Here is an 8,797-nt window from a genome sequence, read left to right as displayed (position 1 = left end):
GATGTTGTTTGATTGGAACAGCATTTCCCACATCTACATCATGTATAGCCATTTTAGTACTTCCCAAGTTACCCCACAAACTTGCCCATGGAATATCAATAACTCTTTCAGGTCACTTTGTTTTTCCTCTGGAAGGTAACTCAACAATTTATCCCAATTTTTAAGAACATCCTCATTTTCCAATTTAATTTGAGGTATGTTAAATTCACAGTCATCTGGATTTGGTTTGTCACTTTGAGTTAGAATCATTGAAACCTCCTCCTTTTTCTCTCCTTCCCTTTCAAAGTACCTTTTAAGCATATTCACATGACACACTCGATGAGTCTTCCTTCTATCTGGTGTTTTTACCACATAATTCACCTCACTTAATTTCCTTTCAATCTGATAAGGTCCACCAAACCTTGCTTTTAAAGGTTCATCTGCCACTGGTAACAACACTAAAACTTTATCTCCAATGGCAAAACTACGAACTTTGGATTTCTTGCCCGCTACCCGTTTCATCACATCTTGTGCAACTTTTAAATGTTGTCCAGCCAATTCACCTGCTCTATTTAATCGTTCCCTAAAATTTGACACGTAATCCAATAATGTAATTTCTGATTTCTCACTCACCAATTTTTCCTTAATCAATTTAAATGGTCCTCTTACCTCATGACCAAAAATTATTTCAAAAGGACTGAATTTGGTTGACTCATTAGGTGCATCCCTAATTGCAAACAGTAGGAATGGAATTCCTTTATCCCAATCCTCTGGATAATCTTGACAATAAGCCCTCAACATTGTCTTTAATGTCTGATGCCACCTTTCTAACACTCCCTGCGATTCTGGATGGTACGCAGTTGATTTAAATTGTTTTATTCCTAAGGTATCCATAACTTCTTTGAATAACCTTGAGGTAAAATTTGATCCTTGATCCGATTGTATTTCTGTGGCTAGTCAATATCTAGTAAAGAATTTAAGTAATTCCTCCACAATCTTTTTAGCTGTCATATTACGTACTGGAATGGCCTCTGGAAACCTAGTAGACACATCCATTATCGTCAAAAGATATTGATTCCCACTTTTTGTTTTAGGAACCAGTCCTTCGCAATCAATTAGGACCCTTGTAAAAGGTTCCTCAAATGCTGGAATGGGTATTAAGGGTGCTGTTTTTATCACTGCTTGAGGTTTCCCTATCACTTGACATGTGTGACATGATTGACAAAATTTAACTACATCTTTATGTAGTCTAGGCCAATAAAAATGTTTTTGGATTTTAGCTTGAGTTTTCCTTATTCCCAAAGGACCTCCCACAGATACCTCATGTGCAACTTGCAACACCTCCTTTCTATATCCTGCCGGCAATACTACTTGAGGAACTTCTGCCCACTTTTCATTCGCCTGCATATGTAAAGGTCTCCATTTTCTCATCAAGACATCACTTTTATGGTAACAACACTCTGGTATACACTTAGATTCCTCTTCCGTATATGCTTTCTGATACATCCATTCTATTTTTTATATCTTTCTGTTGTAACTCCGCCAATTTTCCTGAACTAAAAATACCCGCCTCATCCTCCCCCTGTTCTTGTTCTTTTTCAACCATCTGATCAAAAATAATTTCTGATAATTGCACTTCAACTTCATCTTCACTCTTTGATTTCTCCTCTTGTCTTAACATGTGACTTTGCGACCTTGTTACTACACAAGCTGGAAAAATTCCAGGATATTTGTCCTTCAACACTTTAATTGTCTGATTTTCCACTGGCTTATCAACTACAGTAGGCATCAATCCCACCTGCGATCCAGCTATATCATTACCCAAGATAAACTGTATTCCTGGACAAGATAGTTTCTCTATTACTCCTACTACCACTTCACCACTCTTCAATGGACTTTCCAACCTTATCTTATATAATCGAACACTACTCCTCTCACCCTGAATTCCACATATTACCACCTTTTCTGGCAACATTCTTCCCAAACTACATAACTCCTCATCTCTTACCATCAAAGATTGACTAGCTCCCATTTCTCTTAAAATTGTGATTTCTTTACCTGCTCCTCCTGATACACATGAGTAAACTTTACCCACACAAGTAAATTCTTTAAAGAGATCTGGCACCTTCTTATCAATCACCTCTTGATCAGGCTGTACAATGTTTTGCACCTCCTTCGCTTCACTTGGGCTTTCCTTTACCGCTTTAACAAACCCCACTGTCTTATCCTGTTTTACGACATCAGCCTTCCCAATGCTTTTCTTCAACCACCAACACTGTGACTTTACATGGCCGAGTTTATTAAAGTGAAAACATTTGAAACTTTTCATGTCTCTTCCACCCTCCTGGATTTCTTTTTTAATCTGAGGTACACTCTCCTTATTATCTCCCATCAGATCACCTTTACCTTTGCCACTTGAGTATTTCTCATGTCCCCAGTTTCTATCCCTCATAGGCTGAAACTGATGTCGGAAACCAAGCTTTGGGGCAGCACGGTAGCCTTGTGGATAGCACAATTGCTTCACAGCTCCAGGGTCCCAGGTTCGATTCCAGCTTGGGTCACTGCCTGTGCGGAGTCTGCACATCCTCCCCGTGTTTGCGTGGGTTTCCTCCGGGTGCTCCGGTTTCCTCCCACAGTCCAAAGATGTGCAGGTTAGGTGGATTGGCCATGATAAATTGCCCTTAGGTGTCCAAAATTGCCCTTAGTGTTGGGTGGGGTTACTGGGTTATGGGGATAGGGTGGCGGTATTGACCTTGGGTAGGGTGCTCTTTCCAAGAGTCTGTGCAGACTCGATGGGCCGAATGGCCTCCTTCTGCACTGTAAATTCTATCTATCTATCTTTGATTTGTGAACTAATTCATAATCATCTGCCATTTCTGCTGCTAATCTCGCAGTTTTAACCCTGTGTTCTTCCACATCAGTTCTCACTACATCAGGAATTGAATTTTAAAACTCCTCCAAAAGTATAATTTCTCTGAGAGCTTCATACGTTTGGTCTATTTTCAAAGCCTTTATCCACCTATCAAAATTACTCTGTTTGAGGCTTTCAAACTCCATGTTTGTTTGACCAGGTTCTTTCCATAAATTTCTAAACCATTTTCTGTAGGCTTCAGGCACTAGATCATGTGCACCTAAGATGGATTTTTTCACATCTTCATATGTCTCAGATACCTCGTCCGGTAGTGATACAAACACTTCACTAGCCCTATCTACCAGCTTTGTTTGAATCAGTAACACCCACATGTCCTGTGGCCATTTCATTTGTTTAGCTACCTTTTCAAATGAAATGAAAAGGCCTCTACCTCCTTCTCATCAAACCTTGGCAATGCTTGGACGTATTTAAATAGATCCCCACCAAGCCTTCGACTATGATGCTCTTTCTCACTATCCTCATCACTATCATCCAACTGTACATTTCCTTTTACGCCTGCCAATTTTAACTGACTGTCATGTTTCATGGCCATTTTCTGAAGTTCAAACTCTCTCTCTTTATCTTTTTCCCTGATCTGTATCTCTTTCTTTTTCCTCTATATCTCTTTCGTATTCAAGCTGCTTTAATTCTTTCTCATGTTCCATTTGTTTAATTTGTAACTGAATTTTTACCATTTACAATGAGTCAAACTGTATCTCAGGCAACTTTATATGCTTAGCCACCGCCATAATTATCTCATCTTTTCGCATTTTGTCAGGTAATGTTAACAGCAATCTTTTTGCCAAATCTAACAGTCTGCTTTTAGTCGCTGTCCGTAAAGTACCATCTCTATCCCCAAAACCGTCTGAGCCTCTGAAAGAGCCATTGTCCACAACACACTCCCTACTTAAACTAGAATACCACACCTGAAAAGCAACCACAATATGCTCACCCCTCACTGTCTTTACGTTCACTAAGCCAATCCAATAGATAGACTTTTATCCCCCTCCAGCCCCCAATTTGCGATGGGCCAGGGTTTAGAGAACCCCAAAGTGTATCATGGAGTTCACCTGACCCACAACTTTTACTAGATTGACGTATGGGGAGCACACGATCCACTCTACAGGTGTGGTAGAGCAGAAATGGAAAAGTATTTTTAAAAACAAAACAATGTTTATTCTATGAACTCAAGTTAACCTTTTTAAAACATACAATGAACATCTTAGCAACCATTAATTCAAATACAATCCCCAAAGACTACAACACTAAGTAATCCTTTAAGCTTTCCTTTTAACATCCATAAGACTTAAAAACAAAACCTTTAACAGAAGCACATCAGGTTAAAGTCACTACTGAGAGCAGTTATTAGTTTTAAGTCACAAAAGGATCGATTTACAGTTTTTAGATTACAGAGAGAGACTCATACACCTTCTGGCTGTGACTGCAGCTATCCAGCTCTGAAAGCGAAACTAAAACGCACCATGCAGCAAACAGCCTAAAACGAAAGTAAAAAGCTGACAGACAGCCCAGCTCCACCCACTCTCTGACATCACTGCCGCAATAAACACCCATTTCTTAAAGGTACTCTCACTACAGATATTTATATACACACCCATTTATAAACACCCATTTCCTAAAGGTACTCTCACATGACAATGGATATCCTTATACTGTCCAATACCTCCCTCAGCAAGTTACTGGTAGAAAGGTAAAGAAGGTAAAAAAAAGGGTATGAAGTCGGGGAAGGCCTTGCGGCCCGACGGTTAGCCGGCGGAATTCGATAAGGAGTTTGTAACGGGCCTAGCACAACATCTCTTGGGGGCGTTTAATGAGGCGCTCAAGAAGGGAGAGTTGCCGCAGATGATGACACAGGCAACGATCATATTGATACCACATTGATGAATGTCTGTAAGCAACACGGTAGCACAGTGGTTAGCACTGCTGCTTGGTCATTGGATAGACCTATGGACGATAAGGGAATAGTGTAGATGGGCTTTAGAGTGGTTTTACAGGTTGGCGCAACATCGAGGGCCGAAGGGCCTGTACTGCGCATTAATTTTAAGTAATGTTCTATGTTCTATGTTCACAGCACCAGGGACTGGGATTCGATTCTCACCTTGGGTTACTGTGTGGAGTCTGCATGTTCTCCGTGTGTCTGCATGGGTTTCCTCCGGGTGCTCTGGTTTCCTCCCACAAGTCCCAAAAGACGTGCTGTGAGGTGAATTGGACATTCTGAATTCTCCCCGTGTACCTTAACAGGCGCCGGAATGTGGTAACTAGGGGATTTTCAGAGTAACTTCATTGCATTGTTAACGTAAGCCTACTTGAGACACTAATAATTATTACCAAAGAAGGGGAAGGACCTGTTGGAGTGTGGGTCATATTGGCCCATATTGTTGTTAAATACGGATGTGAAAGTGCTGGCTACGTTGGTGGCGGGAAGGATGGAAGGTTGTGTCCCGGGAGTGGTTGCGGAGGATCAAACAGGTTTCATAAAAGGCAGGCAGCTTTCTAGTAATATATGGAAGCAGTTAAACATGATCATAACCCCGCCGAGAGCCCACGTGTCGGAGATAGTGGTGTCCATGGATGTAGAGAAGGCATTCGACCGGTTGGAAAGGCTGTACCTTTTTGAGGTCCTGGTAGGTTGCGGTCGAAGTTTGTGGTGTGATGTAGCCACCTAAAATGGCTGATACCCTATTAATTTGGCCAAAACCCGATATAAAATGGCTAACCGAAAAGGCTGATGGGAAAAGCAGCCAACAGGACACAAACGGACAGCTGCAGACAGAATAGCGTATTCGGCTCTGGGGAAGTCGGCCCAGATCGATACTCAAGACTATTAGCAGCACATCAACCCAGACATCTGCAGTTTAATCGGCTATCCCTGGGAACAATTGCAACATATTAGCAATTGAATGCCGGGCCAGACCTCTCGGCGCCTGCAGTGGCCGAAACAAAGACAGGTGAACGACCACCCCCCGATCGAGGAATCGCCCCATTATTGGAGAATATCGAACCCAGTGATTGGGAACACGTCCAATCACTTGGGACTCTGGGTCAAGGGCCGCCCCGAGAGGCGGGAAGCCGATGGGCCCTATAAATTGAGGGGCCAAGTTCAGATCTCTCTTTCTCTCCCTTCTTCTCCTGCTCACAACCTTCGCAAGAACATCGACCAGAAACTGTAAGTTTGACTCCAGCGATCGCTACCCGATAGAGACTCCTAGCCATCGACCCGTATCAGCCTTTTGAATCCCGCAGGCCAGACCCAATTCGATAAACCATTCATTTCCCTGACCTGGTGGGCCATTCCCAAAAGTTAAGTATTGGCCAGTAGTGGTAGGTAGTGATATAGATAGTAGGATTATTGTGTAAGTATTGATTGCTGTATATAATAAATGACCGTTGATTTAACTCTTACTAAGCGGTGTGCTGACTTATTAATCATAACTCGAGCATGAACCACGTGGCGGTATCAGAAAGATACCTGGCGACTCGTGAGCAAAGGTGACATAATCAGAGCTAATAAAACTATGGCTAATAAGAGCAACAGTGGGTGCACCTGTTACACGTGGCACCGAGGGCGAGTGTACGGCCCAACGATATGGGCTCACAAAACTTTAAACTACACAGGGGAACAAGGCAGCGGTGCTCTCTGTCGCCGTTGTTGTTTGCGCTGGCGATAGATCCTCTGGTAATGGCTCTGAGGGGGTTGACAGAGTGGCGAGGGATTACGAGGGGACGAAGGGAGCATCAGGTGTCACTATCCGTGGATGACCTATTATTGTATGTTTCGGACCTGCTGGAGAGCATGGAGAGGATCATGGGCCTGTTGCGGGAGTTCAGGGTGTTCTCAGGATTTAAGCTAAACGTAGGGAAAGGTGAAGTGTTCCCGGTGAATGAGCTGGGTCAGCGAACCAATTTAAGGGGGATGGCATTTAAGGTAGCTGGAGGCAGGTTTAGATATCTGGGGATTCAGGTAGTGAGGAAATGGGTGATGCTACCTGCAGGTAAGGGACTTCGGGCAAGGTTTGGAAAGAATTCCCCAGGTTACTGAGGTACACCCTGTTGGGGCAATTGCTGCTTCCCGATGTGGAAGGAGAGGGTAGGATCGGGGACATATACGGGTGGATGGGAGGGCAGGTTGGTGAGCAGGTGGTGAAGTTTAAGGAGAAGTAGGAAGGGGAGCTCAGTGGGGAGATAAAATGGGGATTATCGAGTGAAGCGCTACGAAGGGTAAATGCCACCGCCTCGTGTGCAAAGATGAGCCTGATACAGTTCAAGGTGGTTCACAGGATGCATATGACCCGGGCAAGAATGACTGGGTTCTTTCAGGGGTGGCAGATGAGTGTGAGAAGTCTGGATGGGACCAGCGAATCATGTACACATGTTCTGTGGCTGCAAAAAGTTGGAGAGATTCTGGGCGGGAGTGTTCAAGGCGCTAACAAGGATAGTGGGGAAGAGGTTGGGTCGGACCCTTTGGTGGCTATATTTGGGATCTCGGAGAATGCGGAGCTGATGGATGAAGACCAATGTTGTGGCCTCTGCCTCTCTGATTGCCCAGCGAAGAATTTTATTGGAGTGGAGATCAGCAATGCCACTGGGGGTAGCGGCTTGGCTGGGTGACTGATATGACTTTCTTTGGCTGGAAAAAAAATCAAATACGAATTAAGGGGTTCAGCGGAGGGCTTCGAGGCAAGGTGGGGAATGTTCGTGGCCTTTGAGGAGCTGTTCATCGCGAGGGTGGGGGTGAAAAAGGGAAAACAAATTGTACAAACTGTATAGTTGTGTGTTGGGGAGTTCGTTCCCCAAATTGTTTATGTTTTGTAACCTTTTATTTCAGTTTGGAATAAAATACATTAAAAAATAATCATTATCACTAAGGAGACAGCTAATGGGGCTAAAGGTAGAAAAGTCTCCTGACCCTGATGGAATGCATCCCAGGGTACTAAAAGAGGTGGCGAGGAAATAGCAAATGCACTCGTGGCGATTTACCAAAATTCGCTGAACTCTGAGGCGATCCCGGCCAATTGGAAAACAGAAATGTGACGGCACGTTTAAAAAAAGGTGGACAAAAGCCTGTTAGCGGCGCATGCGTGCGTTCTCTTTTCACCGGTGGCCATTGAAGCTAGAACAGGAGGCCAATATGAAGTTCAATCCCTATGTGACATCTTCCTGGAGGAAGAACCGCAAGAGGCACTTCAATGCTCCATCTCACATCCGCAGGAAAATCATGTCCTCTCCACTCTCTAAGGATCTGAGGCAGAAATACACTGTTCGCTCAATGCCCATACGCAAGGATGATGAGGTTCAGGACGTCAGAGGGCATTACAAGGGCCAGCAAGTTGTCCAAGTGTACAGAAAGTAGTATGTAATCTACATTGAGCGTGTACAACGTGAAAAAGCCAATGGTACCACAGTTCATGTTGGCATTCACCCCAGCAAGGTGGTGATTACCAGGCTAAAGCTGGACAAGGATCGTAAGAAGATCCTGGAACGCAAGTCCAAATCTCGCCAAGTTGGCAAAGATAAGGGCAAATACAAGGAAGAGTCTGTAGAAAAAATGCAGGAGTAATTGAATATTGGAACTTTGCTACTTTCAATAAAGATTCAAAAATTGCAATTGGAAAAAAAAAGCCTGTTAGCTTAACTTCTGTAATGGGGAAAATGCTTGAATCTGTCATCAAGGAAGAAATAGCACGACATCTGGATAGAAATTGTCCCATTGGGCAGATGCAGCATGGGTTCATGAAAGGCAGATCATTTTTAACTAATTTATTGGAATTCTTTGAGGACATGAGGAGTGTGGTGGACAACAGGGAACCGATGGATGTGGTATACCTGGATTTCCAGAAGGTATTCGACAAGGTGCCGCACAAAAGGCTGTTGCAGAAGATAAGGGTGCAT

General features: G+C 43.5%; 1 pseudogene; it reads left to right on the top strand.

Moving 5' to 3' along the window:
* The first annotated feature begins 7,987 nt into the window (after window positions 1-7,987).
* On the top strand, window positions 7,988-8,526 carry LOC140420786 (large ribosomal subunit protein uL24-like; annotated as a pseudogene).
* The last annotated feature ends 271 nt before the right edge of the window (window positions 8,527-8,797 follow it).

Source organism: Scyliorhinus torazame, chromosome 1 (assembly GCF_047496885.1).
Source record: "Scyliorhinus torazame isolate Kashiwa2021f chromosome 1, sScyTor2.1, whole genome shotgun sequence".
In the NCBI taxonomy this organism is placed as follows: Eukaryota; Metazoa; Chordata; class Chondrichthyes; order Carcharhiniformes; family Scyliorhinidae; genus Scyliorhinus; species Scyliorhinus torazame.
Note: the sequence above shows the minus strand (reverse complement) of the source record. Positions and strands in the feature narration are given on the sequence as shown.